Raw genomic sequence first — 26850 nt, 5'->3', positions numbered from 1 at the left:
AAGTAAGAGGATACAAGAAAGGACAGGGAAAGGATGGAAAACCATGTGGGATGGGAGGATATTGCAGAAGACAGGAAAAGATGGTAGGGAATGAAGGAGGACAGTTCCCTCCACTTTCTCCCTCTTTCCCCCTGCCCGTCTGATGTCTCTAGCTATGCTTTGAGGCAGCATATTCCACTGTCAAACTGCTCTAATGGTCAGGAGTAGGCATGGGTGAATTCCTTGGAATCGTCGTTAATCATAATAAAATTGTATCTATTTTGGGTTCCGAACGGGGGTTCCGAGGTGGTTTAGCCATTTGGAATTAACCTTCCAATTTGAAGCATTGGAGCCCATTTATTTAATGGCCTCAGAAAACCTTCAGATATATGAGAAAACATTTTTAATTCAACCAAACTTTGTTTGCAGGAAAGAGCAGCCTAGCTTGGGGTTGCCTCCTTGCCCAATCAGTGCTGAGTCTTGGCAGAAAGAGAAGAGCATTTTCTTCCGGGCTTGATAACAGCTCCATAGAAAGCAACCAAGTCCTGAGCGTTTTCCCTCCTGGCTGGGGCTAGCCACGGGCTTAATGGCAGCATCATAGAAAGCAACCAAGTCCTGCGCGTTTTCCCTCCTGGCTAGGGCTAGCCACAGGCTTAATGGCAGCTCCATAGAAAGCAACCAAGTCCTAAAAGTTTTCCTTCCTGGCTGAGGCTAGCCACGGGCTTAATGGCAGCTCCATAGAAAGCAACCAAGTCCTGAGCGCTTTCCCTCCTGGCTGGGGCAAGCCACGGGCTTAATGGCAGCTCCATAGAAAGCAACAGAGTCCTACATGTTTTCCCTCCTGGCTGGGGCTAGCAGCTGCTAGTTCTGAGATAGCATGGTGTAGTGTAGTGGTTCGAGAGTTGGACTACGATTGTGGCTTGATTCCCCACTCAGCTATGGAAACCCACTGGGTGATCTTGGGCAAGTCACACATTCTCAGCTCCAGAAAAACCAATGAAACAGGAAATAACACTTTGAAACCAGGAACAGATTTTTGTTATTAGTAAAAAATGTGTTTATATAAAAACTTTGAAAATTTGCCAAAAATCTGAGGATAGGTCAAACATTTTTAGATTTGCTGAGCTAACAGTGGTACATGTGTTCTATTACTGTAGCAAGTTTCATTATGATAGCTCAAAAAATGAGGGAGAGAGAAGCCCCTCAAGTTTCCCCATTGACAATAATGTTTTCCTTCATGCGCATCCGCCATTAACGAGGTACAGTGTTCCCTCACTTATCACTGGGGTTAGGGTCCAGGACATCCTCAATAAGTGAAAATCTGTGAAGAAGGGACACTATATTTATTTTAATATTTATACATTATTTTAGTATTTATACACTATTTTAAGTTTTTATCAACCAATCGTGTGTTGATAAATTTATTTATTTATTTATTTACAGCATTTATATTCCGCCCTTCTCACCCCGAAGGGGACTCAGGGCAGATCACATTACACATATAGGCAAACATTCAATGCCTTTTAACATAAAACAAAGACAAACAAACATAGGCTCCGAGCCGGGCCTCGAACTCCTGGTCAGAGTGATTCATTGCAGTGATTGATTACAGCTGCTCTCCAGCCTGCGCCACAGCCCGAGCCCTTCTCCTCCTTCTCCTCCCGTTGCCACATGGGCTCCTTTTCTCTCCCTTTGGCTTCTCCTTCCTCCCTCCCTTAGGCTGTAAATTGTATTTTTTTATGATTTATAATAGTCTTTTAGAGTTTATTGAAAAACTACGAAACAGCAAATCCGCAAAAAGTGAACCGCAAAGTAGCGAGGGAACACTGTACATACAAAGATTCGGAAGTTTCAGTAAGTTTTGAACTTTTTGCTTCAAAATTTGGAAATGACTTTAGAAATGAAGTGCCAGCAGCTCCTACTTTTGAAGAGAGTTTAGAACCGTTTTTTTCCTGGATTGCACATGCCTAGTCAGGAAGTTCCTCTAAAACGTTTTGGTAGAATCCTGTAATTTGAATCCAAATAAAGTTGTCATCTCAAGTACAGATCTGCATGACTTTAAGCTGTGTTTCTATTGGAATTTTGACAAAGGATTTGTAACTGATGCATGCTTTCTCCATGATAATGTGTAGTGGATTGTAATGTTTTTGGTTTTGTTTTTTTTTGCAAAATAGTCTGCTTTCTCCTGATGTAAGATGACAGCTGAAATCATACTTGCATAGTGTCACTCAACACGCATGCAGTTAAGCAATAGTTGCACTATACCACTCCTGTCCTGAATACCAACATTGTGCAATTCTTTTTCTACAAATGTGCTTGCTGTCTCTGCCATCCTAGTCAATTAAGTAGTACATTGAAGGCAATGATGAGAAGAAACACACCATTACACTGTGAACTGAATACTGACATTTTGCCATGGCTAAAAAACAAGAACCATATGTTTAAATTAACTTTCATGTTATAAAGCAGCAGTAGGATGCGAACTGCCTCATCCATAGAATTCAAATGCTGTTTCCTCATATAGGGAAAAGAAGATAGACTATATGCATGTACTACAATATTTCAAAGAATGCCAATAATAATATTTTTCCATTCATTTGTCAGTTTTGTACAGCAGATATATAAGAAACCTGAAAACAATTTGTTTCTTTTGTGAAAGCTGCCTGAGGCATTGAGTTCAACTCAGTAATAATATGCAAATAATTCTTATTATCAAGATGAAAGATTATTCTCAGTTTGTAAATGTCTACTGATATAATGTTTGTTTCTTATTTCGTTTTAAAATCAATAGGTTTCTTCCCAAACAGAGCCGGCCTTAGGTATTTTTCAAGTGTAGGCAAACAGAATTTTGGCGCCCCCCCCCCCAAACCAATCACTGAAAAATAAAAGCGTTGGATAAGCGAAAATGTTGGATAATAAGGAAAGATTAAGGAAAAGCCTATTAAACATCAAATTACATTATGATTTTTCAAATTAAGCACCAAAACATCATGTTTTTCAACAAATCAATAGAAAAAGTTCAATACATGGTAATGTTATGTAGGAATGACTATATTTGCGAATTTAGCACTAAACATTGAACAGGGGTATAGGGCAGTGTGGACTTAGATAACCCAGATAGCCCTCAGTATTAAAAAAACCCTCTAAAATCAGGACAATAAATAAAGAACAACACTCTGAAAACAGAAGAAATCCAGACAGTAAACAATCAGGGACAGCTAACACCTCCCAAAAAAAGATTCTCCCAGGCAAGAAGAAGCCACAGGGCCATTAAATGCTAATCAAGGTAATTAATTACAACATTCACACCTGCTTCAAAGAAAAGTTCTTTCTCCCACCCTGGACCTTCTACAGATATATAAACCCCACATACCTAGCTTCCAAGTTCCCACAGACCTCACAATCTCTGAAGGCCCCAAAGGTGGGCTCCCGTGGTGCAAAGGTGGGCCTGCGCCGGCTGGAAAGCCCAGCACGGGCATCGGGAGGCCCAGCGTGGCCGCCGGAAGGCCCAAAAGAGAAGGAGGTGGAGAGTGGTGCCCTCCTCCCAGGACGATGGCGCCCCTGGGACGATGGCGCCACAGGCAAGTGCCTAGTTCGCCTTATGGTTGGACCGCCTTTGTTCCCAAAGCAGCTGGATCTGGTAGTCCCATCTGTCTGGAGGATGCTTAAAGAATTCATTTAGAATTAAGATCAGCTTTTATCTATTAGGAAATAGTAAAGTTGTTTGATTGGAATTTTAGTGAAGTAAAGAATGTGGGCTATAGTTTTAAAACACACAAGCAGAAACTTTAAATAAATTAATTTTGAATCATTTTGTGGAGGAGCTGATACTCTTCTGAGAGAAATAATTTAGATATCTTTTTAAGAAACCATGTAAATATAGGGTAGTGGGAATTGCCACAAAATAGATGCATACTGTAGTTGGCTGGAAGACTCTTTCTATTACAATTGTAACTGCAATACTTTATATTCAAACTCAAGATTTTACAAAATATTTCACTTAGGATGTATGAGGAGAAAGCAGTCGTCTGTATCAAAAAACATGTTTTAATGTAGAAAGTGCCAATTTTAGACTATCACCAGTGAATAGGTCACATAACTGGAAAATACATTTGCATCCAGCTGCTATGTGCATTTGCTAGTGTCTGGGTTAAATGAGCTAACCTGCTGACTCAGTATGCTGTAGCTTCATTTCAAGATATGAAAACGTACTTGTATGGCATCATCCTGCACAGCTTTATGCACATTTAAATTCTACTGAGTTTGAGTCTCAATTTTATATAAGTATTCATAGGATCGCAGCTTTAGGATTAGTTTCCACATAATCAGGATCCATTTCACACAACACATAACACTATAACTCCACTTTAGCTACCATGACTACATCCTGTGGTGTCTACTGATTTTTAAAGGCATCAGAGTTCTGTAGAACAGAATTCGAGAAACTCCTCTATAAAATGTAAATCCCAGGATTTATTGTTTTCTTTTTTGTTTTGTATTAATATTGTTTTTAGTCAACAAATTCTGCTGTGGTCATCTTTCTCTAGTTTTACACTTTAATATAATTTCCATGTTTCTATGAATTTTATCAAGAATTCTTTAGCCTTTTGGCAAGTCCACCACAAATGGTAAAATGTTCCAATCATTTGTTTGCATTTCCAACATATGTCAGATCTATTATACAGGGTATTTGAAAAAGAACTCCCTATTCTCCATTTAAATTCTGGAATTATATACTATCTATGTCATTTTGTAAAAAAAAATTTTTTTTTTGATGGTGTACCCCCTTGCAAATGTTAACTGTTTTTTCCAGAGTTCTTCCAATTCTTCAAAAGAAATTGATATAGTTGATTATAATGAAACAATGTCACTGTTGAGTTTTCTTTTTGTAGCTCTTGTAGTGTTTTTAATTTCTGAAGAGTTCCCTTTTCTCATAGTTATTTATAAGGTATACATTTTCTCTTAGGTATTCTTAGTTGTGGAAACACCTCTTGTAGTTTTGTCCAAGCAGGTATTTTATTGTTTAAAAAGTCCTTTATATTTATTCCATACTCTCATTGATTAATTTCTTATCTGGTGTTTCTTAAAGTTGGAGTCCAATTTCATTATTGTCTTTCTTATCACTATAAATTCTTTTCCCAGGTTTTTTGTATCAAATATTTTCTATCGAAAACCTTCACATGTGTTTCTTGTATCACTGTTATGACTTATTTGAAGTTTTTCAAATATTGTGCTACTTTATATCATTTTTGGGTCTATTTATATTGATTGAAATTATCTCTAACTTCCTCATGGAGATTTTGATTGATTTTCTTCCATTTGCCATTTCCTGAGATCTGGTCTAAATTCCAGGGTTTCATAGGATGGAACCAGGGCTTTTAAACTAGAATCACTGTACTATAATTGTATAGTGTCCCAAAATCCATCTTGAGATGATGCCACTGCAAAATATTGGAGCTAAGTTCTTCCCTAAGTAAAGATATGTTATCCCCTATCTGAAATGCTTGAATATTTCCTATCTGAAATGCTTTGGACAAGAAATGGTTGCCATTTCAGAGTTTTTCTTCAGAGTTCAGAATATCTAAATTTGCATATATGAATATAATGAAATATCTTGGAGTCTAAACACAAAAATATGTTTACTTCATATACACCTTATACACATAGCCTAAACTTATACACAATGTTTTTAATAATTCTGTGCATGAAGTGTACACTGAACAATCAGAAAGCAAAGGTGACACTTTGGATCTTAAAGTAGTTTAGATTTCTGATTTCTGGATAACGGATGTTCAACCATGCATTCCTTTTATATCCCTGGCTATTCATGTTCATCTTCTAATGTAGTAATGTAACTTGAATATGCAAACAAGTTTGTAATGTTTTTGCTCAAGGATGCCCAACATAGTAATATCACAGCAGACCATTGCTGCATACACCTACTTAGACATAAGTCCCACAGTGAATTACAGTCTGTATCTGTACATAACTAATTTTAAGGACGTTAACTAAACTAGTATTTTTAAAAATCCAATAACAAGTTCTGGAATTATCTAGGAGTAACTGTAAAACATGTAGTTATAGAAAGGCAAAGTAGCTTGGAGAGTAGACTATATGAATTTCACAAATTTCATTATTTACAGAGCAAATAAGTACAACTTATGGTGCCAAAACAATGTTGGCATTTTAACTAAAAATGTTAATTAGCAAATACGTTCCACTATATTTTCCCTCCTTTTTGTCTAATTATGGGGAATAACATATTCATTCCATGATTGTAATAATAAATACAATTTGTTTACTGCAAATTATTTAAATACTTATTAAAAACTGGTGCTTCCATTATTTCATATGCATTCTGCTAATTATGAAATGTGCGCCATTAAAGCCAAGTTATAGAAAGTTTCTGGATCAATGCTTCAAACATATACAGAGTGTTAATGTTGTTGGGCAAAGCTTTGATCACCAAATGTCAAAAGAAGTTTGTGAAGAAGAAATGTTTTGGTATGACCTAACATCTGTTGATGAAACCAGTTTAAAACATACCAAATAATCAATGAAATACCATTTTCAACAGGGACAATGCAGGTAATGGTTAATAGAAAATAGAAACAAATAGTAAGACCAATCAATATTGGGCAGCCAAGATGGCACAGTGGGTTAAACCGCTGAGCTGCTGAACTTGCTGACTGAAAGGTCAGCAGTTCAAATCCAGGGAGCAAGGTGAGCTCCCAATGTTAGCCCCAGCTTCTGCCAACCTAGCATTTCAAAAACATGCAAATGTGAGTAGATCAATAGGTACCATTTGAGCGGGAAGGTAACGGTACTCCATGCAGTCATGCTGGCCACATGACCTTGGAGTTATCAATGGACAACACCGACTCTTCGGCTTAGAAATGTAAATGAGCACCAACCTCCAGAGTCAGACACGACTAAACTTAATATCAGGGAAAACCTTTACCTTTACTAAGATGTTATATCTAGAATTGATTGAACATATTCCTTCATACATACATACATACATACATAATATTTGAGAATTCATATATTGAAATGAATAAACTGAGATTATCATACTTTGAACATATCATGAAATTGCATTATTCATTGGAAAGGATAACGTTGCTTGGTAAAGTTGAAGGCAGTAGGAAAAGAGCAGGACCATATGACAAATGTGATCAAGGAAGCCATACGCCTGAATTTGCAGGACCGGAGCAAGAGAGTTGATGATAGAATGTCTTTGAGTTCTTTCATTCATAAAGATGCTGATTTAATAGCAATTAACAACAATGATCTGTTGTGATGATCAGTTGGTTTGAGAACATGTTTCCAAATGAAATCACCCAACTCCTGCAGTTTGCTCTACTTCACTCTATTTCAACCTTTTGAATATGCTAGCTTCATCCTGCTTATTTGATATATTCTACATCAACGGTACTTACCGTAGTCTAAGAATTGTATGATTGCATTTTCCTGAGTGAAGGGTTAGATGAAGATTAGTAAAAACATCAAAGCTGCAGTTAAACTGAAGAGAGATGAGTTTGAGCCAAGTCATTAGAAAGGTCTTTGAAGTGATTGCAGATTAACCACCGCCTATTTTAAGTGGCATACTTATCTGCCTTTCAATATTCGAGTAATAAAATGTGACAGGCAATACTTTTCTGGGGGGGATTATCATGTGCCTTCTGTGTGTAGGAAGCACGGAAGGCTGAAGGCCAATTGTCTTCCAAACCATTGAATTCAGAATCAAGCACTTAAATATCAATCAAGCTGTATTATTTTGGTGCTTATTATAATTGTATATTTTATAGATGGGAAAGTTGTATTCACACATTTTTAACCTTGCAGTAATAATGTGACCACAAAAGTAGTCCATGAGAAAACACTGTTCAGTTAGAAATAGTAATCAGCTTTATCAATACTTTTCCTGCTAATAGAACACCAAAGGTTGATAAAAATAATGTATTCTCTTCTGATTAACCTGAAATAATGTCCTTTTTTGGACTTGCCAATGGGATCTGAATTTACTCAAACATTTATTTATGTATTTATGTGTTTATTTCAAACATATGTATGTACCATTTTGTACTACTTTTCATTTTACAAAATCTCAAATGTGTTGATGGATTGAGATTGGATCAGGGATTTAAGTACCATTTTGTGTACAGTTGCAGGCTAATTGGCATACTATGAAAATCAACGAATCTTGGCAAAATGAAAAGCTCTTGACTGCTCTGCAAATTGTAACTGACTATATTTTTTAAATTAATAATTATACTAAATTAAATAAGAAACATGCTACATACAACAGAAAATAGATTTGGGGAGAAGTACAAGAAGTTGAGGTATTGAGTTTGATATAGGTGTATCAGCTTCTAGCTAGTGTCATTAGCTATATCCTAATGAAGTTGTCACAGCCTGACACATGAAATCTGTAAGTTGCTGTTTTTGAGGATTCTCAGAATTTGTTACTGAATGTTCTTAGTCTGTGCACAAAAGAGCAAACTGTACTATGAAGAAAATGTTTATATAGTAGTGGTCACATGCCCTTAAGCCTTTGATAAGGTCCTTCACTTTTCATATTTATGAGTAACAATTGTGAAATTCAGAATCCAAGTACTTTAAACAATTAAATGTTTACTTACACCATACCTTATATATATCTAGTCAGAAATAAGGCCCACAACATTCTCTACATAAAGGAGCAAAAGATCACATTATGATTTTAAATATCATAATAGTTTCAAATAGATAGTTGAAAAAAAGCTGTTGTTCTACCAATAGACCAATCTACTTGGCAACCTATTCATAACTGTTGAGGTTGATGGGAGGGTAAAACTTACTATTTGTGCATCTTACTCAATATAGTTCCCATCACTAACTTCCATCTTGTGAAAAAAATGAATACAATTTGTCTTCTGAATTCATGGATTTGTATCCAAAGATTTAACCATCTGTGTCTTAAGAATCCTGCCTGCCCCTCATTAAAAAATCCAAAATCAAAATTATTTCCCTGTTACTGGAAGGGTAACAGGTAAGGAATTGATCTAGCTTCCCTCAGAAGAGAATGAAAAGGTTTGGAATAACCACCAAAACTGTGGTATCAGGCATGCCTCCAGGGCTGGCCCTAGATAATTTTTGAGTGTAAGCAACCAATATTTTGCCCCCCCCCCCCAACCACTCAGCTGAAGGAAAAAAGGAAGGGGCCTGAAGCTATTAGGAATGGTGGGAGTTGAAGTCCAAAACCCCTGAAGGGCCCAACTTTTCCCATGCTTGGTCACAAGTCACAAAGGGGCCCTATAGATATCTCACAAGTGGGACAGCTAAGGCAACAGGGCAGACCTTGACAGGGAAGGAAACAAGTGGCGTTTTCCCCCTCTCTCTCTTTTTTGGTTGGCCTCAGGAGCTACTTTCCTTCAAAACAGGAAAGGAGAGGGAAGGGGGGAAATGAGTGTGCTCCTGAAGGCATCAAATGCAGGGAGAGGAGGGCCAGGCGAGGGAAGGAGAAGGCAGGCAATGACTCTGCCTCATGCTGAGGCTGGTTTGGGGAGGGGGCACAGTCAGGCTCATCGTGGGGCTGGGGCTCCTCCTGGTGCCTCCTCTTGCCCAGGGTCTCCTCCTCCTCCTCCTCTAATGTGTGGCAGGTGTGGACCTGGCGGGGTCCCCTGAGGCCTGAGGCACAGTGAGGAAGGCCCCTTCTCTCCCCTCACCTCTCCTCCCATCTCTCTCCTCTTCTTTCCTTCTGCTTACAACATACTTTACAGGAGGGAAGGAATCAAAGGGAGATACGATGCAGCCTATTGCGATCAGCTAAGTCACCATCTAGCCTTATCGCCGGAGTAACAGACAGTCCATCTGGTAAAATAACTTTATGCTGAGAGAGGTAGTGCCTCTCCCTAAAGGGCCGTGATAAATCATGTTTATGGGCTGCAGTCACGGTCAAGGCTGTGTGGTCTTGCTTGTAGCCCTTTTGGAAGGAGAAAGGGATTGGGGTCAGGTGCGGCTGTAAATTGCCCCCTTTAAACGCTCACCATCCACAGCTAATCAGAAACCAGTGACAGCAGAATGCAACACACAGGCACAGTCTTGTAAGCCAGGAGCTGCTTTTCTTCAAAACAGGAGAGGGAAGGGGGGAAATGAGCACGCTTCTGAATGCATCAAAAGCAGGGAGAGGAGAGCCAAGTGAAGGAAGAAGGTGGGAAACAACTCTGCCTCATGCTGACGCTGTTTTGGGGAGGGAGCACAGTCAGGCTCATCATGGAGCTGGGGCTCATCCAGGCGCTAGAGGGTCTCCTTCTCCTCCTCTAATGCGTGGCAGGTATGGGCCTAGCAGGGCCCCCGAGGCCTGAGGCGTAGTGTGGAAGGCCCCTTCCCTCCCCTCTCCTCTTCTTTCCTCCTGCTTCTCCTTACCTTTGTGGCCCCTGAAGGACCCGTACCAGGAGAGCGAGAAGAGGGCAGCCGAGCAGCAGTGTGAGGAAAGTGCCATTGCTGAGTCTCATGTCCCCCCTCTCCTTCTCCTCCTCTTCCTCTTGGACAACGCTGCTCCTCCTCGCCGCCTCCTCCTCCTCCTCCTCCTCCTCCTCCTGAGCAGCCTCCTCCTCTTCGCGCTGCCCTCATGCTCCCCACCTGCTTGGAAGTGGGCTAATCGTGCGGGCTCTCTCTCTCTCTTTCTGCTGAACTGGAGGCACCTCAACTGAGCCTCAATTGCACCCACTATGCAATTGCGCCTTCTGCACATGAGTAGTTTGCATATAGCTTGAGCCGCCCATGCATGCCTCTGAAAGTGAAAAGAGCAACCAAAAAAAAGACCCTTTTATAGATTTCACAGCTCAGACAGACATGTCCATGAGAATATCATTCCGATAGGTAGGATCCAGGTTGCATAGGTCTGTATTGCATAATAAGCATTTTGAATTGTACTTGGAAACAGACCATTAGCTAGTGAGACTGTTACAATGTTAATTTTGTGCTCCTAGTGACCCTTTCCAATCAACAGTCTGGCAGTAATGTTTTTAGACCAAGTGGAGTTTCTGAACACTTCTCCAATGCAGTTCTCACACAATCCAAAGAGGATATAACTAAGCCATGGGTCACTGTGGTCAGATCAGTCATCTCGAGGAATGATTACACTGTGCCCCAGGTTAAAAGTTGAATCCAGGAATACATCCACACTGGGAACTTGGAAGGAATGTACATCAAACAGAACTGATACATCTCTAGCTCAACGAGTTTATACCCATTGAACCAATTCGTTGCTGATATTAGACGTCTGTTTAAAACTCAGATGGCCTCTTCTCTTTGGTATTAGATGGAAATAAGGAATAGTCTTGATGGCACTGAGACCAAGATATCTATACAATATTAAATTTTCAATGAGATAGGAGAGAATCTTCATGAACTCTATAGGTCAAAACCTAAACCTGCTGAACCTATAACTGCAGGAAGGACGGAAGTCACTGTAAAACAGTAACTCCAAGTCCACAGATATCGATAGTTAATAGTAGTGAGAACTTCTAAGAATCTGAGCCGAATTCCAGCAGGACCAACATGGCCATGTTCCTTGTATCCATTTCCTGGCACATGCTGTTTGCCCAGATTATTAAAGTTGTCTCTATTACACAATTAGGCCTGAAATCAGATTACAGTAGAGTCTCACTTATCCAACATAAACGGGCCGGCAGAATGTTGGATAAGCGAATATGTTGGATAATAGGGAGGCATTAAGGAAACGCCTATTAAACATCAAATTAGGTTATGATTTTACAAATGAAGCACCAAAACATCATGTTATATAACAAATTTGGCAGAAAAAATAGTTCAATACGCTGTAATGCTATGTAGTAATTACTGTATTTATGAATTTAGCACCAAACTATCACGATATATTGAAAACATTGACTACAAAAATGCGTTGGATAATCCAGAACGTTGGATAAGCGAGTGTTGGATAAGTGAGACTCTACTGTACCAGTAAATGAATTTAGGTAAATCAACTCCTGAAATCCCTGAAAGAAACACATGTCAGGTCTTCCCTAACAATGGAGTATTAGAAACTGGTTGGTAATTATTCTTCAGTACAATGAAATTCAGCCAGGGCCCTTTTAACAGCTTCACAGCTGCTTGTCTTAGGGCACTTCCAGGCAGGACAGAAATATGTGCCAAAGCCCACTTTGACACATTTCTATCCCCACAAGGCCCCCCAAAACCTGGGCTTTCCCGGAGATGGTGGCCACATGCTATCCCGATTACTATCGGAATGGCATACAGCCATTCTGAAGCCCCTGCGAAGAACCTCTAAAAAGTAAATAAAACTTACCCAAGTGCCATTATGGTCCTCCTTGCACCCTCCCAATATGTCATTTCCTCATGCCAGGAGGGTGCGAGGAGAACCATAATGGTGGCTGGGTAATTTTTATTTACTTTTTAGGGGGAAATGGGGGGCTGGGGGTGGGCGTCATCCCAGAACTTTAGGCTCCAGGAGCCCAAAAGGTTTGGGATAGCAAATGGGGACTCACCCCTGAGTTGTCCTGGGACTACGCAGAAGTGAGACTCCATAGACCCAATACCCCATTAGACCCAGGCCTTTCAGGAAGGCCTAGATCTAATGGGATATTTAATTAATTCAAAATAACCGAGGTTATTTCAAATTAATTTGTTTTTACTGGGGGCATCTTTGGAACCCTTGGTAAAAACCCAGACAGGTCCCACATTTTGGGCATGTCTGGATGGGCCCTTAGGAACTTGCAGGAATGAGCTGGAACTAAGTATGTGATCTAGAATGTCACCACAGATCAGGTGAGCTTTGCATAAATAAATGAATGAAAACAATTGATTTTTCAAGAAAACACTTGAAGACTTCTTCCAAAATAATTTTAATTAATAGGGTTGTAGTTTGCTGCTGTTTCAGGTAGTTAATATGCTGTAGTAGTATGTTTCAAATCTGTAAGTTAATATAGTGAGTTATCTCTATTGAAGCTGATGTAGTTTGACTGTGCATAATGCATGGGTGGTCATGCCTTAGGTTGTAGGTTAGACTATATGATCTTTTGATAATTTCAAACCTTGTGATTCCATTATTCTACAATGATTCTCCTTATTAATGATGAAATCCTATAAACCCCCATTCCAGCAGATCAGTCTGATGACTGGTTGCACAGAGTAATGAACAGAGCAGGCGGAATCATATGCCTAGCTTGTATGATGACACCCCCCCCCCCCCAAAGTCAGTGTGCCTATTTAGTTATGCACAGCACACCGACTTTTCTTTAATTTAGAACAGATTAAACACAATCCTGATGGATTGTTTTGGATATGGGTAAATTAACAGGAAAATCTGTGAAGGGTGTGTACAAGGACAAAAGAAAAACAACCTACCCAAGTAAAACATTTTAGTAATTTGGTATTTGTGTAATTCTAAAGAAGGAAGATATTCTCCATAGAATGGAATAAAAGGCCTTTCAGTCTTCAATGTTTTGTTTTCATATGTTTTGTACTTGTATTTAACACTTTCTTTCCTAGTGTTCAGTAAGACCCCTGTAGCCATAGAAACCAGATCCACAGTTTCACTTACCTGCACCTGGGAAAGGTGGTCTCTCTTGGAATTTGCTGAGTTCTCCAGGTGATTCTATAGTATGATTGCCCCAAATGTTATCACACAGTTGCATTGGAAGACCTAATAAATTCTTGGAGAGAACACCTCTTTAGGAATATCAAGGTCCCTGGCTCCCAATGTGGGACACACACCTCACAGGGGAGAATTAAGATGGGATGGCAATTCAAGAATGCTTTTTTTTACATTTCTTATAGTTCTAGGGCTTCATATAAGTATATAAATATATATTGTGACATACACATTTTAGAAATTACAATCCAAATGTACACAGCAATCAACGGGTGACAATGGAGAGAGTGAAAGCCTGCTAATAGCACAGAGTTAACTAGAGAATGCATAAGCACAAAAAAGGAGGCAATTTTCATTCCAAACATCCTCACTCCTCTCAGTCTTCTTTTTAACATTACATAAATGTAAATGTAAAATAAATTATATAAATGTCTTTTTGTTCTGCATATGAATATAGCAATAAATCTGTGAAAAAAAATCCAAAGCACAATTATTACTTTCATAAGTAAGTCAATATTTTTGTAAGAAAATTAACATCAGGTTATAAAATATTCCTTCAAAAGGGGGGGGGGGGCATCGGGATTTAGAGATGCTTAGGTGAGCATGGTCAAAAAAAAGTTTGGGAACCACTCAGCTTGGTTCTCCAACACAATTCTATGGTATTGACATCCAACTGTTCCAAAGCAAGATAGGGGACTTTGTTAGGTAGATTTTTATTAGGTAAACATTTCCAATTATTTTCTGCTGCAAGTAAGTGCCAAGCAGGAATGCACATACAGAGAAAGAAAGAGAATAAGTGACCTGTCTCACTGATGCTTGGCAATAGCAAGCATCAGTGAGGGGGAAACTGCTTAGAGGAAAAACCCCTCTTTTTATGAAATTATAAAATAAAATTTAGTTTTGGCATATGAAACGTTTCTAATGGCCAAAATCCAACTGCTATTCCTGCATTGGATAGACTCATGGAATCAATAAGATTTATATAAGTATTGATATCACTCAGCCACTGATTAAATACAATTGTTGGGACTAACAATTGCATTTTTGCCCATATTTAAACGACTTAGAAGTTTTCTGTTAAAACACATCAATATATGAAGAAGCTTGTTTTTTGTATAAAATTTGATCCCAGAGCAGTAGGCAGGTATAAAGAAAAAAACAGCTGTGCTGTTCCGATACTTTTGGGAGTTACAAATCACAAGTGTGTTTTAATACTTGCACACACATGTGTATAAAACATATTACTGAGAGGTCAAAAACATTCAGTGCCAAATAGCTTATTATGCAGAAAGAAATTTAAATTGGCAAAGGATTTGAGAGAGAATTTTTTCATACTGAAAAGAGTAGATTCTTGCCATTTGGCAGGTCTAGTGGTGTCCACTGAGAACTGATCATGTACAGAGTAACAGAATGACTTTTCCATATTTTTCAGGATTACTTAACCATCTGAAAAATTCTAGGCATTTTCAGTTGCTCAAGAAAATAGCAGCTATGTTTGCTAGTTACTGTAAAATGACTAACCATTCAATCCTGGAGTTGTTGACTAAAAAGAAATTCCTTCTGAATTCAGTGGGATTTACTTCCAAGTGAGTGTTGATATGATTTACTTCTGAGTAAACCTTCATAGTCAAATGCTGGACACACTTAATACAGGCACAAATGAAATCATTCAGTAAAAAAGATGTGCCTACAACAACTGATGCTAGGGAATGAGTTAGGTGTCTTTCCAGATATTGTTCAATTGCAGCTTCCAGCATTCTTCACAACTGACTTTTGATATTTAACATTGATGGGAATTGTAGTGCTCCAGCAGCTGAAGGGCCACACAATTCCCACCCCTGACTTATGCACCCCCCCATGTATTAGAAAATCCTGGGTTTAGAAGAGTTTATATAGTAAAGAGAGAAAATAGATGAGCCTGAATAGGTATAGGTATATATACCTATAGGGGCCCCTGGTGGCACAGTGCATTAAAGCGCTGAGCTGCTGAACTTGCGGACCAAAAGGTGCCAGGTTCAAATCCCGGGAGCAGAATGAGCGCCCTCTGTTAGCCCCAGCTTTTGCCAACCTAGCAGTTCGAAAACATGCAAATGTGAGTAGATCAATAGGTACCGCTCCAGTGGGAAAGTAACGGCGCTCCACGCAGTCATGCCGGCCACATGACCTTGGAGTTGTTTACGGACAACGCCGGCTCTTCATCTTAGAAATGGAGATGAGCACCAACCCCCAGAGTTGGTCATGACTGGACTTATCGTCAAGGGAAAACCTTTACCTTAACCTATATATACCTATACCTGAATAGGTATATTGAGGTCATGCTCTAATTTTCCTGATTGGATAGGAAAAGTTCTAATTAATTGTTAATGTGGGATTTGTGTATTGGTAGTGTTTAAATGAAATTTGTGTCTTGCCTGTATTGCATACTGATTGCATCATCCAGAGTGTGCTATAGTCTGGAAAGAGTTAATTACTAAGAAGCTGTGGTGTCCTTGATGTGTGGCTGGAACTGGGGAGTGTCCAGACACAAGTGTGTATGCATTACTGATTGCATCAGTTCAGTTCTGTTCTGAGTTGAGTCAAGTCCTGTGTTCGTCTATTGTCTGCAAGCCTGTTTGTCTTGATTATTACTGAAGTCAGTAAAACTTTGTATATAGTTTTACCAACGTCTCTGATGTCACTTCGTTCTGCGTTCCACTGATTCCATCCAACTACTGCTGCGCTGCAAATTACTCTGACATTAATCCCCTGTCATCCTGTTTTTCATATGCTTATTTATTTATTTACCCTTGTACTAACCAGGTCTGACCATGCTTAACTTCTTAGATCAGACAAGATCTGATTCCTCACAGTAGTTGAGATCTAGTGCCTGCTGATTAAGAAGAACTACACAGAGGCAAAAAGAAAGAAAGGAAAGGAAAGGAAATGAAAGGAAAGAAGGAAGGAAGAAAAGAAAGGAAGAGAAATGGGAACTCCCCTCTTTTTGTGAGACTTACTAAGGTATTGGGGAATGCGGATTCCCCAATACCTCAGTGGCTGGCCACCATGAAAGAATTTACAAGTCAAGGCATATCCTTACACCCTTCACATGTCTGTTACTGTGCTAAGTAGATCAAGAATTAGCCTCATTTATACAATGGGATTTACATTTTAATCAAAATAAATGGAGAATTTGACTTTACAGCTGAGATAATCTCAATATGGGGCATCAGGGGATGTTTAAGGCCTTTCATTTATACCTCTTCCTATTACATTAAAGGTATAAAAAAAACCTGGAGAAATTTTTGTACATCTGATTCTAGCAATAGCTCACTTGCTCTGTTGCCTGATGCTTAATTCAACAACCCAACTAGTTTCCTGAACAATATAAGAGCAGTACAGAATGTAAATCAAAATGTGTGCTAGCTCCAGCAGCCTTTTCAGTGGATATTTCTGACACTGAGCCTCTTTGGTGCTGATGCACAAGAGAGTGTATTGAAGATTTCATCTTGAAAGGTGATGATAATTTCAAAATGTCAACAGCTTGTTCTGATGTCCCAGGACAGATAACAGCATTCTCCCCATTGATCATATTCTCTGGAACCTGTGGTCATTTGTAACAAAATATGTAAAATGTTTGTTTACTTTCTGAAATTCTATGCTGGGTAAGACTTTACTAAAAATTACCTTTAAAAAAACCAATTCATTCATGAATTCAGTTTATATTCCAGCTTTCTCCTAGCACATGGTTCAAAGTGTCTTACGATGATTTAAATGAATTAAAATTAAGTCACAATCCTGTTAAGTTCAGTAATATCTTTAAAGGATGCATGACTAACTGTTATGAGGAGGAAAGGAACTTTTTGTTGTTCAAGATACTTACAGCTTATGGTGCTTCTAAAGTGAACCTATCACGATTTGTTTTCCTGGGGCTGAGAGTGTGAAAATAATCTAAGATCACCCAGTGGATTTTTATAGCTAAATCGAGAACTGAACCCTGGTCTCCAGAGTCATAATCTAAGGGCTAATACCATTGAAAAAAAGTGTTAACTCTTGTGAGCTAATGCTGTCACTGTATATTGCAGGAATGGGCAAACCTTTTTGCCTTGGGGCCGCATTGCTAGCTTGGCTGGGAGGGCCGGGCCAGAAGGGAGTGGGACAGTTTACACACTGGCCCGCAAGGGGTAGGTCCTGGGAGGTCAAGTCAAGAGGGGGCAGGGTAGGTCCTGGGTTATCCTCAAGTTGTCCTCACAGCATAAAGATGGGGCTGTTTGCCCCATTCTTATGCTGGGAAGGTGGCACACGTGGCGACTGTCCCAATTCTCCTCCCCGATCTTCAGACTGTCCTTGTGATGCCTAGGGCACCTTTGGCCCCTGACCCTGTGGCCATTACTGTCCAGGACAAAGAAGACTTTGGTTTTCTCCCACATCAGCAAGATTCAACTCCTTTCCAGATGCCTTCTGTTGACATCTCCAAGCCAGAGCCAATTAAGGATGCCCTTGAAACAGTGCCGGCTCTCCCAGATTCTCCTGAAGGGTTGGTGTTTGATCGCAGGGCTTTTCTGAAAACAGAGAGATTGCAGAGACAAAGTTTCAGGAGAAGCGCTAGATTAGCGGAGCGTGGTGACTATGGCTAAGCTCCGTTCTCTTGGGAAGAATTTGGGAGTCAGATACCTGGCATGGTGACTATGACAAGCTCAGTTCTCCTGGGAAGTTTTAGGTAGTCAGGCACCTGGTTTGGGGGAGCTTATGAACTTCAATAAAAGTATTGCGCTTTGACACCTTTGTGGTGTCAACTTTACTTCTTACTGAGAAGCATCATTGTCTCTAGCTCTTGAAATTCAAGCGGCCTGAAGGTGCACTTACTCTTGAGTAGACCGGGCACCGGTCTACCTCCTTGCCCAAGTTTGGACTGCGTTTCAGCTTCTTCACATCCAGTTCATGCCTTGCCCTGAAATCCTGCTTTTGGACATTTACTCCAGAGAACTCTTCTTTGCCACCTTGCTCTTTTCCCCCACTCAATACTCAAGCCGAGTTTGAGTGTGTTTCGGTTTCTGGACTTTGGACTTTAATATTGGACATAAGACTTTCACTTATTGGACTAATTTTGATCTTATTGGACTAATTTTGAGCACCCACTCTGGCTTCCTTCAAAAAGCTGCTTAAAACCTGGCTCTTCCGCTGCACCTTTGGATAACTGAGCCCATAGCTAAAGTAGTTGCACAGGCTATCTCTTTGACTTGAAACACTGCACCTTATTCCTCTGCCCCAAAGCATCTGAGAATATCACATTGCACTTTAGTTCTAGTGGCCCCTCCAGGCCATCCTCTCCTCCATCCCAGTGTTGTTGTTGTTGTTGTTGTTTTTTCTTCTTCTGTGATTCATATGTTATTTGAGTGATTATACTGCTCCTGTTTATGTGATTGTCTTAGTCAATTGTTATGTGGTTTTTTTTGTATTTTTATAGCGTTTTATAGTGTTTTTGGCGTTTTATTGTACAATGTTTTATGCTGATTTTATATTGGAAACCGCCTGAGTTTCTTTTGGGAGAGAGAACGGTATACAAATAAACTTTTACTTACTTTACTTACTTACTTTCCTGAAAGGTCAATTGCTTATTCAACTGTGCTGCTTATTTCCTTTTGGAACTTTATTTGCTTTAATAAAGATATTATATTGTTATTGGCCTCTGTGTTGGTTTTCAGTGCTCTCGTTGCCTAGGGGTGTAACAGTCCTCTTGGCATTATGCGAGATAAGCAGCATCTGAGAGTGCTTCAGAGGGCTGTCAGCCGCCACATGCTTTCCTTGAGCAGTCCTCTTGGCATAAGGATGGGGCCATTCACACCGTCCTAATGCTGGGAGGAGGATGAGACACGCAGTGGCTGAGAGCGCTCCAGATGGCTCTCAGCTGCTGCAGGCTACCATGTCCTTATGCCAAGAGGATAGGTTAAATGATGAGGGCATAAGTCCCTTGGGGGCTGCATCTGGCCCCTGGGCCTTAGTTTGCCCATGCCTGGTATATTGCAAGTCTCTTTAGAGGCATCACTGAACTATAGAGTTAACTTGCAGAGTCTTCACAGCAGTCTTCCTCTTTGCTGGAGCCCTATGACATGTGCCATCATCCTCAGACATGCACCAATTTTTGCTTTTCTGTATAAAGCACTTCTTATTGCACTGACCACAAGGCATAGACCTCATGATTATTTCATTATTCCCTAAGTGGTGGGAGCACTACCCTCTTCATTCTCTTTTGCCCTTATGTGAGCAGCTGCTGCTCCTGTACAACTTCTTTCCCTGTTTAGAAAGACAGATGGGCTAATCCACAAGAAGCCAATGTATATTCATGCATTAGTTTATTTCTACAGGGGATGCAAACAATAGACTCTTCCTTCACCCAAAGGTTCCCTGGGAGAACATTCTGCATAATGCGTTTTCTTGCTGAGATGTAGTGTTGTGGTTTATGCCATAGAAGCTTTGCCTCGAAATTGGGCTGAGGACAATATATAGAGGACAACTGGGCAGGGAATTCAAAAAAATTCAGGAATACACCATGGGTGATAGTAACATGTGTACTGCAGTCTTTTTCTCTTTCATTACCAGTCCCCTCCCATCCTCTGAAAGCTGTGCCGTATCACTGGGGATAGTGGGTGAGGGACTTTGCTCATTACTCTTTGTTGTGTTTGTAGTGATCACCTACCTTCTAAATGTTGCTATTTAACAGGGGCAGTCCTGATTACCTCTGCTGTTTCGCTTTTTCAAATGCTTATAACACATCCCAGTTTTTTTCCTCCTCTCTTCCCTTTCCCCCATTGTCCTCAGCTTACTTCATTTGCTGTCCAAAGTGTAATAATAATTTGCAATCAACTCACTGGGAAAGAGGAGATAAATGGGAGGAATCTTGCCCCTCCTGGAAGATTCAGGCAAAAGATGCAGCCTTTCCTAGCATATATGTTCTTCCTCAATAATAATTTTTACTGTCTTGACCATATTCTGATGTTGCTTGGTAACGTTCCCTGGTTTTTGTTGGTGGAATGTTTCATGGTATGCAGTCCTTTTAGAGCAGGGGTGGGAACCATGTTCCTCTCGAGATATGTTTGAACAATTCCCAATGGTCCTAAGCCAGCAAAGCCAGTGGTGAGGAGTGCTAAAAGTTGCTGAACAACATCTGGAATGCCAAACATCTCCCTTCCCTATAATATTATATGTATTCTCCAAAGCTTTTGATCCAAGCGCAACAGATAATAACAGCTTGGCTAATTCTCGGGCCAGGTCTGACCCAATAAGAGTGTAATGTCTTTTGTGAGGTCCTAATTCTTCATGTAAGAGTTCTCAGGGTCCTTTATCTGGTTCTTAGAAGAGATGGACATCTTTTGCATTTCTTTCTGTGGTATCTAGAATCAGGTCCGCTGCCAGGAACCAGGAAATCAAATGTGTTTTTCCTAAGGAACGTGGCATTCTTAGAACTTTATTGCATGACGGTGATATCCAATGGCAGTTGTGAGGTCACAGATAGTGGTAACATGCCAAGATGATCACCCTTGCTGCTACACTTTTTGCATTCACACAGTTGCATGGATTTGCTGACTGATGATCCTGAAGCCATACTCTTACTTACCTTTGTAACTCCATCCCATCACAGTTTTGCTGCTTTTGTATTTTTTTAAATAAAAAAATAAAAAGCAATTTCATTATTACAGCTTAGAATACTTTAAAAACTTTCAGATCAAGAATTAGAGCCTCAGGAATAGTGAGGGGAGAGAGGCAAATGAGAATAATCCTGCCCCGACACCACGTCAGCATTGGCATGCCAGCACAGAAGCATAATGGGCTCATAGCACCAGGTAAGTGATGAGAATTTGATGCAATCTGCAGGTATTGATGAATTTTCCTTTCAATAGTCAGGGTGGATTTATTGTGCGGAGGGACAGATTGGCAATAAGATGTACACAGCATCTTGCGATAAGGACAATCACCTGTTTATTTGCCTCCTTTGTACAATAAGGTCCATAGAACAAATAATAGTATCAGCCTACAGAACATGAGAGGGAGAGAAAGGAAAATGGGTGATGGTGAGGGAGATGGTGGGTGAATGGAGAGGTTGGAGAGAACTCCCTCTTGCCTGCATATGATTCCTAGACACATACAGCCATTACAGCCTGACAAGAGGCTATTACTAAGTTTGGAAGTGAGAGAATAGTGTTTATTCTTCTCTTTAAGGCATGAATGTGGGGTAAATAATTGCTTATGTCTTCACCATGTGGAAATGGAAAAAATAGTTTCTTCCGTAGCTTCCAAAAGCTATTTTTCTGATATACTGGCATTCTTCATTTAAAGAAATGTTGGCTTCTGCCATTGTCAGATGCCCCTCTTATGAATGTTGGTATTACATAGACCCATAAGGTCTGAATGGTTAATTACATCATAGTGCATTCATTTGACTGTTCTCTGCATTTAGTCAATGTGATGCAGAGGAGACAGAAGAGAGACTGACAGCTGTAAACTAATAGATCACTCTGAGCAGCATGCTTCAAGGTAGAAGCAAATTTCACCAATGTAAACATAATGTTCAGAAAATGTGTTTCAGGTTGGGATGCCAACTAGATTGATTTCTATATGTGAAATGATAATATTGATGACTTATATGAATGGGTGGTTGTGAGAAATGACCAACCAAGGAATTTGAAAGCATTTTGAGAAATGATTTACTGCTTTTGTATTTTGTATGAAAACTCATTCTACATCCATATTTTGCCTGACAGCTTCCTTTTCAAGAGTCACTTAATATGATCAGATAAGCATGTGCATTTCAGTGAAAAGACTGGTCATAACAGTTTTATCAAAAGTTAATAGCTATGTCTATGATTTTTTAATGTTGAATTTTACTTGAGGCTAGCATAATCCAACCTTTAAAAGATCTGGATATGTAGTCTGTCCCAAAAGTAACGAGAGTGATTTAAAAAAATACATACAATTACAGTTTATCCCTTTGAAAATGGGCTCCTTGTGATTGAATCCAGCTTTGCTGCTACTCTTCATAGCAGTGGAGATAGTCTTCACTTGAGATGTTGTCCAAAGCTCTCATTGCAGCTGCCTGGATATTTTCAACTATTCCAAAATGATGCCTTTTGAGATGGGTTTTGAGCTTGGGGAAGAAATTGCATGGAGCCAAGTCAGGGCTGTACTGTGGTGGAGAAATATTTAGAACAGTCTTCACATGAGCCACATTGTTCTTAGTTCTTGTAGTTGAAGGATGCTGCTCCAGACTTTCACACATAACAAGATGCAGAAACTACTACACACTTTGCCAACTTTCCAACTGCTACAAAGGTGTGAACTCACTGAGGAAAGTCAAACTGTATGTCTGGGTTCTCCTTGACCTGCCTTAACCATACTTTTCTTTCCTGGGCCTTATGCACTGTGGAAAAAAATCATTCTCCTTACTTTTGGGACAGATCATGTACATTTTAGTGTAGCTGCTTAAATATACTGCAGCTTCATTTGATTGCTAATAGCAAAAACTAAAAGGCCATAAAGAACAAAAGTCTGATATGAGACATTTCTGGACTATACTTCCCAGAATTATAGCATGGGAAATTTTGAGAGTTATTAGTCGAAATGATAACTTTCATAAAATTAGTACTGTTCTACAAATAACGGATTGCTGTGGTGGATGTTTTTTAAGTTCTGAAAATTATTGGCAGCTTGAATCTGGTAATTCTATATATTAAAAGCCTCATTTTACTTCCAGGAGTATGATGTCAGATCCTTAGAAGCAAATGCTTAGTTCAGGGGTAGAATGGCTTGCTTAGTCAGCCCATGGGTATTGTTTGCTTTTCACCTTTGTTCACCATCTGTCCTTCCTCACCCTGATGGCTGCCATCTGAGGAGTGCCTCCCTGATGTGCAGCTCTTCGATTAGATGCTCCCGCATTCTTTTTTAGGAAGAAAAAAACCTGCACACAACAAAAGACAATGGGGTGCCTTTGTGTTGTGCACACGTCCAAATCCCCCAGGCTCCTTTGTATCTGCACCCGTACTAGCAGCCTTTTGTGTTCTCGGCCCCCAGATGGTTGTCTGAGCCACACAGGCTTTAGTATATTCAAATTCGGTAATAGATGATAACGCTGTTTTCTGGGCTTTTAAAGTAAATGGATAGACACATCCAAGTTTTAAAAGCAATTGGACAAACTAGCCAAAACATCCACACGAATAAATAAATTAGTAGGCTGTGTGTGCATGGACATGAATAGATGGTTTGTTTGTTTTGCCGGAAATACATTTACAAGGGGAAAAAAATATTTCAAAGCAAACTTCAAAACTATTCACATGCATATATTCCCTGATATAATTTTGGACCAGCAATCATGGGTGCTCAAAATCTTATTTACCCATTTGGTAAACCATTTGGTTTAGTTGGACAAAAAATAGTGCCAGCAATAATGGATTTGCTAATAATAAAACTCAATTCTTTACTTTTATAAATTCACATTATAAATGTTTTTTAAAAAATTAAACAATATTAATCAAACTCAGAGATAATGGCACTTTTGTTTGTATGATATTTTGGCAGACACAGTTTGTGTCCAAATTCTACGGAGGTCACTAGAAGGACTTGTGGGAAGCTGAGTAATCTTGGATGTGGGCCACAGAGAACAGAGTGCTGAAGGGAATTATTTGCAGAGTTCTATTTATGCAGATAGAGAATGAGAGAAAAAGAGAGAAGCAGAGGATAACTGGGGGAAATGCTTTTAAATGTGAGAGAAAGCTCAATAAAATGCTAACTGCTTCTTTGGTCTTACACTGGAACAGCTGAAACACATACCTATTTGTAGTAATGACTCTTGAATGACAATCTTCTTGATGATAAAGTGTCATTTTATTCAAGGAACGTGTTGATGGAGATACCTTATTGACTTTTTAAACTGAAACAGATGAAATATCATATTGGATGCCAGAAATATGTCTTGAAGGAAACCCAACCCACCGTAGTAATGAAGTCTCATATTGTTTAAGAAAAGTTTCTCAGAAGGGGATTTCTGCCTAGAAACTTTGATTTCACATAGATGTTTCCAATTCTAGAAGACAACTTTTAATTCTAGAAAAGTAAGGTGTAACAATGATCCATGATGCTGCTTCCCACATTGGTGCTACACAACATTGGATCTGGAGAAAGCCTTCTAATGATAGCATCTTGAATATGGAATAGCTGCCTCTGTAAAGACCTGCCTGGTTCAACCTTTCAGTGGCCAGACTGTACTCTTCCTCCAGGTACTGTTCCTTAGCTAGCTTCAATTGTCACTTTATGTTTCTGCTGGGTTTAACTGGGTGTATTGATTTTAGAACTGCTGCATCTGCAATATTGTATTAACTCATTTTTAAAACAGCTACAGCTATGTTTCCTTGTATTTGTTTTTATCATTTCAAGCTGTACATTGCTCTGGGAGATTTGCTCAGAAAAAGAGCCTACAAATATGCTAAGCAAATAAATAAAGTAAAATGTGATAGGTCCTGCTTTGAGATCTTTGTAATCAATAAAGGTATATATGCAAGGATAGTGCAATTAGTAGTAGTAGTAGTAGTAATAATAATAATAATAATAATTATTATTATTATTATTATTATTATTTGTATACTGCCCTATCTCCCCAAAGGAACTCAGGGAGATTTCCAATATGTAAGGCAAACATTCAATTGCCAGAAAGAAAAACATACAGACAATACATCAAAATAGACACATTCAACAACATAACACAACTTAATTAACTTAACAACTAACATATCATCCTAAAATACCAAAATCCTGTTAAAACACACTAAAAGTAAAATAAATATATTAAGAACCCATTACATTGTAGCTCCATCCATAAAAGGTTCAACAAACCAATGACCAGGAATTCAATGGAAAGAAGTAATAATGTTGAGTGTCATCTGCATACAGATGGCACCAAACTGCAAACTCTGGAGCATGGGAGATAGAATGGAACCTTGTGGGACCCCACAGGTCAATGGCCCGGGATCTGAGCAGGAGTCCTCCAGCTTCACCAACTGGGTGCAATACTCCAGGAAGGAGCGGAGCCACTGCAAAGCAGTGCCCTCAAGACCCATTCCGGAGAGCCTCCCCAGAAGAATAAGAATGATTGATGGTATCGAAAACTACTGAGATGTCCAAGAGAACCAACAAGGACACACTTCCCCTGTCTCACTCTCTGCAGAGGCCATCCACCAAGGTGACCAAAGCCATCTGCGTACCATGGCCAGGCCTAAAACCAGACTGCAACAGATCCAGATAATCAGGGGCCAGGGTGTGGAGCAGGCTGGTGAAGCAGCCTGCTGCAATAAATCACTCTGACCATGAGGTCATGAGTTCGAGGCCTGCCCGTGGTGGGGTGAGCACCCATCAATTAAAAAAAATAGCCCTTGCTCGTTGCTGACCTAGCAGCCCGAAAGATAGTTGCATCTATCAAGTAGGAAATAAGGTACCACTTATAAAGTGGGGAGGCAAATTTAACTAATTAATGACGTTGGAATGAGGAAGTGCTGTCACAGTGGATGATGAAGCAGCTGCTCCCCCTGTGGCCAGAATCGAACATCCCCTCAGGAGAAGTTAAAAATTACCTCTGCGTCTGTCTCTGTCTCGGTTCTATATGTATATGGGCGTTGAATGTTTGCCCTATATGTATATTATGTATATAATGTGATCCGCCCTGAGTCCCCTTCGGGGTGAGAAGGGCGGAATATAAATACTGTAAATAAATAAATATCTTCCAAGAATCCCTGGAGCTGAGAGGCCACCACTCACTCTAGAGCATTGCCCAGAAAGGGAAGATTAGAAATTGCCTGGTAATTATTCAATACCAAGAAATCTATGGATGCCTTCTTCAAAATAGGTCTCACTATTGCTTTATTCAGACCTGATGGTATTTGTCCCTGTTCAATGAGGCATTTATAATCCTCGTAAACCACTCAACTATTCCCCCACTGGCAAGTTTGATAAGCCAGAAAGGGCAAGGATCAAAAATACAAGTGGTCGCTCTCACCACTCCAAGGACCTTGTCCACATCATCAGGCTGAACAAGATGAAACGAATCCATCAAAACTTTATCTGCAAAATGATATGCAAACTCGCCATATCAAGTTGTCAAGTGGTCAGGGGTCTCCTCCCCCTCATGAGGATGAAACAACTCTGCCAATCTATTAGCTGCAGACACAGTGCGAGCAGTCAAGAAAACCTTTTTGGCTGCCCTCATTGTCAGGCCTTAAGTGAAGCTCTAGCCC

At 39.8% G+C, this 26850-nt stretch overlaps 1 protein-coding gene across 2 annotated transcripts in view; it reads left to right on the top strand.

Moving 5' to 3' along the window:
- The window catches only part of spsb4 (splA/ryanodine receptor domain and SOCS box containing 4), a 252980-nt gene that overhangs the window by 113675 nt on the left and 112455 nt on the right, over positions 1-26850 (top strand). Inside the window, exon 2 of one of the 2 annotated variants that reach the window (XM_062976562.1) lies at positions 21299-21417. The gene's annotated coding sequence lies outside the window, so the exon portion shown is untranslated. Of the gene's footprint in view, positions 1-21298; positions 21418-24682; positions 24844-26850 lie in introns of those variants that run through there. The other variant, XM_062976560.1, reaches the window with a different exon arrangement.

Source organism: Anolis carolinensis, chromosome 3 (assembly GCF_035594765.1).
Source record: "Anolis carolinensis isolate JA03-04 chromosome 3, rAnoCar3.1.pri, whole genome shotgun sequence".
Classification (NCBI taxonomy): Eukaryota; Metazoa; Chordata; class Lepidosauria; order Squamata; family Dactyloidae; genus Anolis; species Anolis carolinensis.
This window is presented reverse-complemented; position numbering and strand designations above follow the sequence as displayed.